Source organism: Bradysia coprophila, unplaced genomic scaffold (genome assembly GCF_014529535.1).
Source record: "Bradysia coprophila strain Holo2 unplaced genomic scaffold, BU_Bcop_v1 contig_232, whole genome shotgun sequence".
Classification (NCBI taxonomy): Eukaryota; Metazoa; Arthropoda; class Insecta; order Diptera; family Sciaridae; genus Bradysia; species Bradysia coprophila.
Genome location: NW_023503493.1, coordinates 18,155,543 through 18,164,964, shown reverse-complemented (window position 1 = coordinate 18,164,964; position 9,422 = coordinate 18,155,543). Strand labels below are relative to the sequence as shown.

Sequence of the window (9,422 nt, the reverse complement as noted above, 5' to 3'; positions counted from 1 at the left end):
CACCCATCCATTATTTGTGGCATGCACTCGAATCTGATGAATCTTTTGATGGTTTTGATGTTTTTGACACACGCTCACATTGATTGCTCATAAATAAGGCATTTTGTGACAATATGAATAGCATACACCGAATAGCAGTGCAATGCCATAATAGTTAAGCACTTCACGTTTATGTTTATGTATTTATACGTATATGAACTGGGTGCTTGTACGTAGAATATTTTCGAACAGGAGACACCAAATGCGTTAAGAATATTCACATTCCACATAAAAATCAATGATTTGAAAAGATTTTCTTTCTGTTTTGATGACGAAAAAAAATATATTGAGGGTTTATATGTGTGGGGATGTGGTTAACGAGTTGATAGAGGAAAAATTTATTGAATGGATTATTGTTTTCACATAAATTACCAGAATTATTGTTATTGATAATTCTTTCTCCGCTTTCGGTCAAAATATTGCGTAAAAGGCTTTTTAGATAAAAACGATTTGATTGTGTTTGAGATTTTTATTTCTGTTTCTTATTAAGGGTACCTATGCCATGTCTGTAATTTAAGTATAGTTTCCACTTAAAAAGAGCACTCCGTTTAGCCTCCGTCTACATGACAGTTGTAAAATAGAACAAAGGAATTGTCACGTAAACGGAGTAAAAAATTGAAATAAATTCAATTTCCACTCCGTTTGCGTGACAGTTCTTTTGTTCTATTTTACAACTGTCATGTAGACGAAGGCTAAACGGAGTGCTCTTTTTAAGTGGAAACTATACTTTAAAGTTAGTTATGTTTCCTGAACATAATTCCCCTCGTATTTTGCTGTATGTGAACATATGAAAATTGCTCTTTTGAGAATGAATGGTTTCTGGTTGTCGTACTGATGAATCTGAGAATTCAATGTTTCTGTGGTACCGAATATCATCAATAACAAGGACAAAAATAATCATTCGCCAATGTAACTACACACGATACTAACAAAGTAATTAACTATATTGCAAACCCGGAAAATGATATATTGCTTTATTGGCAAGAGAATTAAAACTAATTTTCCGAGGTCTTATTGAGTAAAATATAGCTTACTAAATTGCTTGAAATTTTATATAACTTAGTGTACATAAAACCACTTGGCAAAAGAAAAAGTTCCAAACAAGGACGTAATCTACTACTCCGCAGCAACACAGAAAATTCTAAAATTATTCACATTAAGAAATAATATTTTAACGAACAACCGTCATACAAGACAGCTCGTCGGGTAACATTCCATTGGCATATTTCTGACAGCAAATACACTTGTACAACAATCCCCTAGGAGTCTAGAAACCTAGATTCTAATGAATATTTAATAGACTAGTCAGAAAACTCGTGCATTATACATAAACAGCGACGCTGAACTTTTTTATTGCTTTCATAGGATTCTGTGATTATGCTTTGTTCTCTATGAGTTGAGTATGGTTGTATAAATCAACTTTATTTCGGTACTTATTTGTTGTGTGGTTCGAATGAATTTAAAATATCCGTGTGCTTTGTATAAAATAATTGGAAAAATTTAAATTTTAACACAAAGTTATCAAAAGTGGATTCTGTCAACAATGCTGGCTGGGCATAATTTCAGCATGATTTATTGTTTGAAATTAAAATTTTCGTCTTATTATGGGTGGGAATAATGTTCCTTTTTTGGTGTTTGCGCTAGGTTTAACCGGCTCTAATTCCCTTGACTGTAAGTCAGGGTCTTATGCTGGAAAATACATCCCCTAAAATGTTTGTCCCGAAGGTTGTATGAAATGTGATGAAAAACGGAATTTTTTGTCACAATATTTTGCTTGTAAACACGATAACTTGAGTAATTATCAACCAATTACTCATTTAATTTTTTTAATCGACGCAGAATTGAATTCCTGAGGCTAAGTTCGAAGATGGGCTATGTGGGATTAAAGATCTGGAAGTTATTTCAGAAAAACAGTATTTTCCACTGTTGGAAATTCAATCAATCGAAAAAGATTACTTTGATGGAAATTGATTTTGTCGGTTAGTTATATCCATCTATCACGGATGATAGTCAGCTATCATGGTGATAGTCAGCTATCATGGTGATAGTCAGCTATCATGGTGATAGTCAGCTATCATGGTGATAGTCAGCTATCACGGTGATAGTCAGCTATCACGGTGATAGTCAGCTATCACGGTGATAGTCAGCTATCACGGATGATAGTCAGCTATCACGGATGATAGTCAGCTATCACGGATGATAGTCAGCTATCACGGATGATAGTCAGCTATCACGGATGATAGTCAGCTATCACGGATGATAGTCAGCTATCACGGATGATAGTCAGCTATCACGGATGATAGTCAGCTATCACGGATGATAGTCAGCTATCACGGATGATAGTCAGCTATCACGGATGATAGTCAGCTATCACGGATGATAGTCAGCTATCACGGATGATAGTCAGCTATCACGGATGATAGTCAGCTATCACGGATGATAGTCAGCTATCACGGATGATAGTCAGCTATCACGGATGATAGTCAGCTATCACGGTGATAGTCAGCTATCACGGTGATAGTTAGCTATCACGGTGATAGTCAGCCACCACGGTGATAGTCAGCTATCACGGTGATAGTCAGCTATCACGGTGATAGTCAGCCACCACGGTGATAGTCAGCCACCACGGTGATAGTCAGCTATCATGGCGATAGTGAGCTATCACGGTGATAGTCAGCTATCACTGTGATAGTCAGCTATGAAAAATGTTATGAAAAACCATTTTCTGAATCGTTATTCAAATGTATGGAATGACACTAAAAAACAATCAAACAGAAAACTTTAAAACTCCCACGAGTCGTGCTATTTTATTCATGATTAAAGGTTTTGTGAATGTAGTAAGTATCGGGGGCTTCCTTTTTGTACATAAGTGTAAGGGGCCATTCAAATAGTGCGCACGCACTTAAGGGGGGAGGGGGTCTGAAATTGGAACTTTTTATATGGAAAATCGCGTGCGAAACGGGGGTAAGGGGGTCAAAAAATGACCGCACACTGCGTGCGCACTTTATGAATGGCCCCTAAGGGAAGAACGTCTACCATACTATATTATATTGTACCAAAGTGAAAGAGTCCTCTAATCGTTCCACATTCGCATCATTTACTTCTGATTAGCGTTAACAATAAGACTATGAAACTAAATAATAGACAACAGGGAAGTTTGCGTGCAGAGCGGAGCGAGACATCTTCTGGCTGTATCAAGTTAGTTTTACTAACTATTATCTCGTAAACCTATGAATAATAAAATTCGCTCGAAAAAAACGTTATTTATGGAACTTTAAAGTTCGATGATTTTCCGAAATATGATGGGTTGAGATACATTGTGAAAAATCAACTCCATTCGTATCTTGGACGATGGGTATGGTCGAGTGGGGTGTCAATGGATAGAGCTTGAAGTAAGCTACAAAACTCCGGGTTATAGCTTCCAGCTACTAACTTTCCCAGCCGCCCAGAGCCCTTCAGAAATTTCTGTTTTCTCGAGGTTTTTCACTTGTTGCGGCCGCTGGGTGGGCCGAACATCGGCGTTTGTTGGTCAATAATATTCAGCTGATTGACCTTCATGAACGTACACAATTTGACATTATTCACATCTCGCATGTTGGAGTAATTGATAAAAAACGATTTTCGCGACCACTTCGGAGAAATCTTTACTAAGGGCCATGACAGCCCAAAAAAAAAAAATCGGGAAAAAAGTTGTTATTAGAATTGAACGACGATTCATTTGAGCCATAGCTCGTTTGGATCACTGTCGGCTTGAATCCCGATTCCATATAAGCTGTTCGAAGTTTTGACGAATTGACTCTCAACATTCAAAAGTATCGACATATTATACATTTCTTATTTCTCCAACTTCTCTCATTTCTCCATAACGAGTATATGGAGAAATGAGAGAAGTAAGCAAAATAAGAAATGTATAATATGTCGATATTTTTGAATGTTAAAAACCCCGATCCATCTACCCCGAGCAGTATGAAGTATAAAAACTATTAATCAGTGACCGACAATACAGACAACGTTCTCAGTTAGTACTCTTCCATCTCGATTTGTAATAACATTAAATGGCACCATTTTCAATGAAACATTTTTTATTTACAGATCACTGACTCACCAACGAATTTTTCATTTGCTTTTGCCATTTCCAAACACATGTGAAATATTCTGTCAGAGCATAGCATATATCTCAATTTATTCCAGCCACAAAGGGATGAAGGGTCAGTCCTGTCAGCGCATAATATATGCATTCATTCGAAAAGGTCTATTCTGTCAAATATCAGGTATTTGTCCTTTTCGACCACTTTCACTGAATGAAAAAAGTAAAATTCATTCAATGTGTTTAACATTCTATTTGAGGCCGTTCGAGTGTTTTTCGTTTCGGTATAAATCACCCTCGCTTAAATATCATATCATAGCATCTGAACAGTTCAGTGCTATGGTCATATAAATTGATTATATGTTTGCACTCGAGTCAAGAGCAGACAGAAGACATTTGACTTACTACACCATTATAGTATAGGCCTATCGAAAGCAGTAACACAAATTTATATTTATTTCTATTAAATTAGTTTTGAGGTCGAAAAAGGGTATCTCTCAGTCACCAAAATGAAATGAGATATAAACTTTGAACGTAAGGTCTTCTCGATTTTGTGCAACGATTACACCAAGTGCTCGCGTCCTAATTTATAACTCTCAGTTTCTCATTAACAGAATGGTTAGACGGTATATCAATATGGAGCTAACTCTAAACAGTTGGTAGAGCAAATGACAGATTTTTTTTCTCCAAATTTCTGTGAACTCAATGCAATTCAATTTACGTTATCTCCTCTTTTTTTTAAATAATAAATTGTGTCAGTGATTTATTGGTTTGCATTTTAATATTGATGTCATATGAGTGTTTTCCCTGTGAGTTATGTTTTGAAACTGAAGAAAAATGTATGTTTGCCTTCGCTTCAGCCATATGTTCCACGTTCATTTCGAAATATTGCGACAATATTCCAAATCATCTAAAATCTACTGATTTTAAGTTAATTAAAAAAAACGAGCTATTGACGTGTTGGGCGACTGTTTCATTAATTAAAGTGTCACAGTGTTTTCAGAAAGTGTTGTGTCGAAAAATGTGTGTACAACAGTGTACACATTAAAATGTTTTCGTCATTATTTATCTATTTGAAAAGAATGTAGACACACATCGCGCATCGTAGTACGTGGAACAGAGTGAGGGTTCAAAATAATGGTTCTGATTGAAATTGCTTAACCCCAAATTAAAAGCAATGCACATAATAGGAAAGAAAATAAAAATATGTCGGAGGCGATAGATTTGTCAAAATAAATGCTCTATATTACACATTACAATGCGATACTAATTAATCAACTTAATATGTTCAGACAGTGATGTCCAGCTTCTCAATGAAAGTCTAGAACAGGTATGGTCGATTGGCGAATTCGTCTTAGACGCACTCACATTTTATGTCAAAATAATATGAAAATGAGTGCGTTTAAGTACAAAAATCAAATTTTTATGTCCTCCGGTCGGACAATAGACCATACCTGTTTTACACTTTCATTGTTTTACACTTTCATTACGGCTTCTTCGTAATTATAGTGGCTGCGCTCGGATTAAATTCAATGCAAATGATTTTTGGTTGTAGCGTATTTTATGTGATTGGTGCTGTTTTCAAACGTAATAATGGTGTGAGCACTCCAAGAAGAGAGCATCATTTTAAATAAAAGTGATAAAAGTCCGACAAACTGAAGAACATTTTTAATTGAAAGCAAAATGATTTTGGATCGACCATCAACAATATACCTGCTTCAAGTAGGATTCATCCACTTTATTTCATCTCATCGATTGCGCACTGGTAACCGCAACATCATTGAAATAATTTTCAAAAATATCCCAAAACACATAACACACATAAAAAACCCAAAACAAATCTCAAAATGCAATTCTAAACATCTCCCGCTGAGATCAAATAATCAAATTACAAGATGTTGGAAAGGCTATAAATAAGAACATTTATATGTGCACACACTTCATGCTCTTACACATGATACACACAATGTGTACTATGCTTTATGCATTAATACCTAAAACATATTTGGAGAGCGAAGTTGATTATTTGGTTGATGTGAAGGAATATTAATGAAGATATTTGGGTTGTTTGTGACGAAACGTTTGTAATAAATAGAAAGACGTTAACTTGGAATGAGTCAAATCCTGACATTTTTCTAAATGCTAAATGACATTTCTTCCAAGTGAGGGTCTTCTGGAGTAAACTCTGGATTGATATACAAAAAAACATTTAACTCAAAAATTGAAAACGTTCCAGTTTCGATTTGATAGGCGGCCTTGTTGGTCTCTTTATTTTCTCCATACAGAATTTCCTGCAGGAACTGTGGTGATGATCAAAATAGTTGGCAACAGGTAGCTTATAGAAATGTTTTTTTTTTGTTGGAGCAGGCGTTAACACATGACGCACGGTTCCAGGTCAATAGTGTAGGTTTGGATATTATTTCCCAGAAACGTAGCTCCTTAGAATTGTTTACATACTGGAGCTATGCGGATCGTTTGTAATCGATATATTTTTACGGAAAATAAATGAGATGAAATGAACACAAAAAGAGGAGAAAGATTTTAATGGAAATGTGATTATCATTTTTATGAATACCGTCGGTCGTCACTAGCCAATTACGAAAATAATAATAAAAAAAAAATCGCTTCAGGCTCGGACACAAACTAAAATATCCGAATATCCCTTTATAATTACACCGTTAATCCATTTGTCAGTCAATTATTCGTGGACTTTCAACGCTTTTATTGGACGCACACAACATAAAACGCGAACGACGAAAATTTTCAAATCAATTAATATCTCAAATTGCCTTCAGCTACTTTTGCACCTATTCATGAGTGGAGAAAAAAATCAATAGAATTTTCATAACAAAAGCATTCCATTAATGTTCCGTTAATAGCCACTCTGGATATTCACGTGGTCATTATTCTTGTTGGCAACAGTGAGCATTTTAAAGTAGGGATTTACATTGAAAAGCTTTTGATTGGATTAGAGCAATTTTTCGTTTGCATTGTGCGAAAAGGGTGTACGTCCAGTCGATACCAGTCAATGCTGTTTACCAAATGAAGTAATGTGGCGAATTTTAAGTACGAAATTTAAATTTTTACATCATGCAATGGTTCCATTTGTTTGGTCCTAACGTTTGGCAGACGGTTGTCTAATAGACTAATACTATCTTCTGAATATCTTTGACGACAATCTTTGATTTCACGCATCGTGTTAACAGACTCGAAACCATTTTAAACTCGTAATGAAACTGTTGGATTGTTCGTTAATCAACTTTGTTACATGACAACAGTACTCTGGCCATACAATAGTTGTAGCAGAAACTAAAATCAGTAAATGATTCAGACTAATGGCAAACACAATAGTGAAGCTGATTAGCCACACTATTATTCAGTCGACTGAATTAATGTCATCAATCACTCTAAAACACGGCAAAGTAAAATAATACAGGCAGGAGCAGTTCATTTTCGAAACGTCAAATAAGTAAGGGAATAAGAAATCAATGTTATTTTGACATAGTGTCGAATACCGTTTTTTAGAACGCATTACCAAACTTCTTACATGAATCTTCTAGAACCGACAAATGTATCACTAAATGACTTCTGTATTACTTATATTGTTACAACTGCAACTGTCCAGAGCCCCTTCCTTATTGAAAAATTGGTCGTTGATTAGCATAGGACTATATCTCATAGAAAATTATTGGCCTTACATCCTGAAATCTCAATGACAACCCACTGCTGTAACCAAATGAATCACTTTATTTACTTAGCCACAATTCTATTGTATTTCCTGATTGTCCATGTCAATTTCATCAAATGCTCCGATAAGTATAGACACATTTTCCGAATGCAAGCTTTCGTTGACATCCAGTCAAATAGTGCAAGTCATAATTTTAATGCGTTTTTGTGCCTAAAACTTGCTTATGCTTGCTTTCTGTTATTGAGGCTCATAAAAAGTGGAGAAAACTCTTATAAGGAGGGATTTCGATGGTTTCGTTTATCATTGTGTTAGCCGTATAATAAGCTGGTAATTCATTGTGTACTCGTTCAATCGTACAAAAGATAATTTTTTGGAGGCTTGACATGTACACACATATACGGAAAACATTTCTGATCAAATATCGTAACGAATTTGGCGAGTCATCAACCAACCGTCAGTAACCAATAGGAACGAACAGGCTACTGAAAAGGAATAACTACAATGCCATTCATTGAATACCCAATGAGAATGATTCATACTACTAATAGAAATTAATTTCTGCAAATTTAAAAAAAAATTAATTTCGTGCAGCAGAGTGTCATTGAAAATTTAGATTTCCCTTTCAAATTCATTAACTAAAACTCTAGAGAAACGCTATATTCCGCGACGAATTCTTTAAATTTTCAGCTTAGAGATACTAGAATCGAATTGGATTTGAAATAAAAATTTTTGATGTGCCCGGGTGATGCACGAACTCACAACCTTCAACTTGCCGAGTAGTTGAAACAATGTGTCGTCATTTCCGAAATCGCTCTCCTTTTCTTTAATTGTCTAATCGAATTTTGTCCATTACAGAAGTCGTATGTCGACATTATCAAAAAAAAACTTGTTAACGTTCCATCAGTAACAAAATTATACTTCGTTCGAATCGACATACATCCATCAATAATGTATTCAGTACATGGTACTGTGAAAAGCAAACCGAATAAATCTAAAAGCAAATGCAATCAATGACTTAAGTCGTACAAAACGGGGAATGAAAAATAAATTCGACGAAAGTTTTACGATCCGAAATGGCCCAAACAGAATGTGCCCGAAAGCTCATAAACTTGATCCAACTTTATTACAACACTGAAAGGAAGTCATAAAATCACTCTCCTTGTTTTGTATTCTTGTTCTGCCGCTGTGTGGTACTTTGGGATGATTTTATTGCCGTATGTAAACAAGGACTAGGACACATATGTAAGATTTGTCTAAATTTCGTTCGAAAACAATTGAAGCGTACGCACGGGAGGATTTTTATTAGGAATGTACAGAGGCAAAAGTAAATAAAGACAATCAATTGGAAGCATTAAGTTCAAATGAAACGGAAGAGAAGTACTACGGGTTACAGTCTGGGATTATCACTATTATTTCATGAATAATTGGGTAATAAAAACCGAAAAATAATGTTAAAAGAAATTGCAATTGGGCTGCTTTTAAGTTAAAATAAATCCTTCTATAATGCTGACCTATAACGCAAAACGTAAGAACAGATTCTTGTAAATGAGATTTTCTGCTGGTTCACATTCACGTAGATTACAGCGAAATAATATTATCTTATTTTCA

General features: G+C 35.2%; 1 long non-coding RNA gene across 1 annotated transcript; it reads right to left on the bottom strand.

Moving 5' to 3' along the window:
* Positions 1 to 285: 285 nt before the first annotated feature.
* Positions 286 to 8,589, bottom strand: LOC119077166. The gene is made up of 3 exons (XR_005087758.1): positions 8,457 to 8,589; positions 7,713 to 7,714; positions 286 to 299 (listed from the first exon to the last, which is right to left on the bottom strand). It is a non-coding gene; the product is annotated as an uncharacterized LOC119077166 (long non-coding RNA).
* Between the last annotated feature and the right edge of the window lie 833 nt (positions 8,590 to 9,422).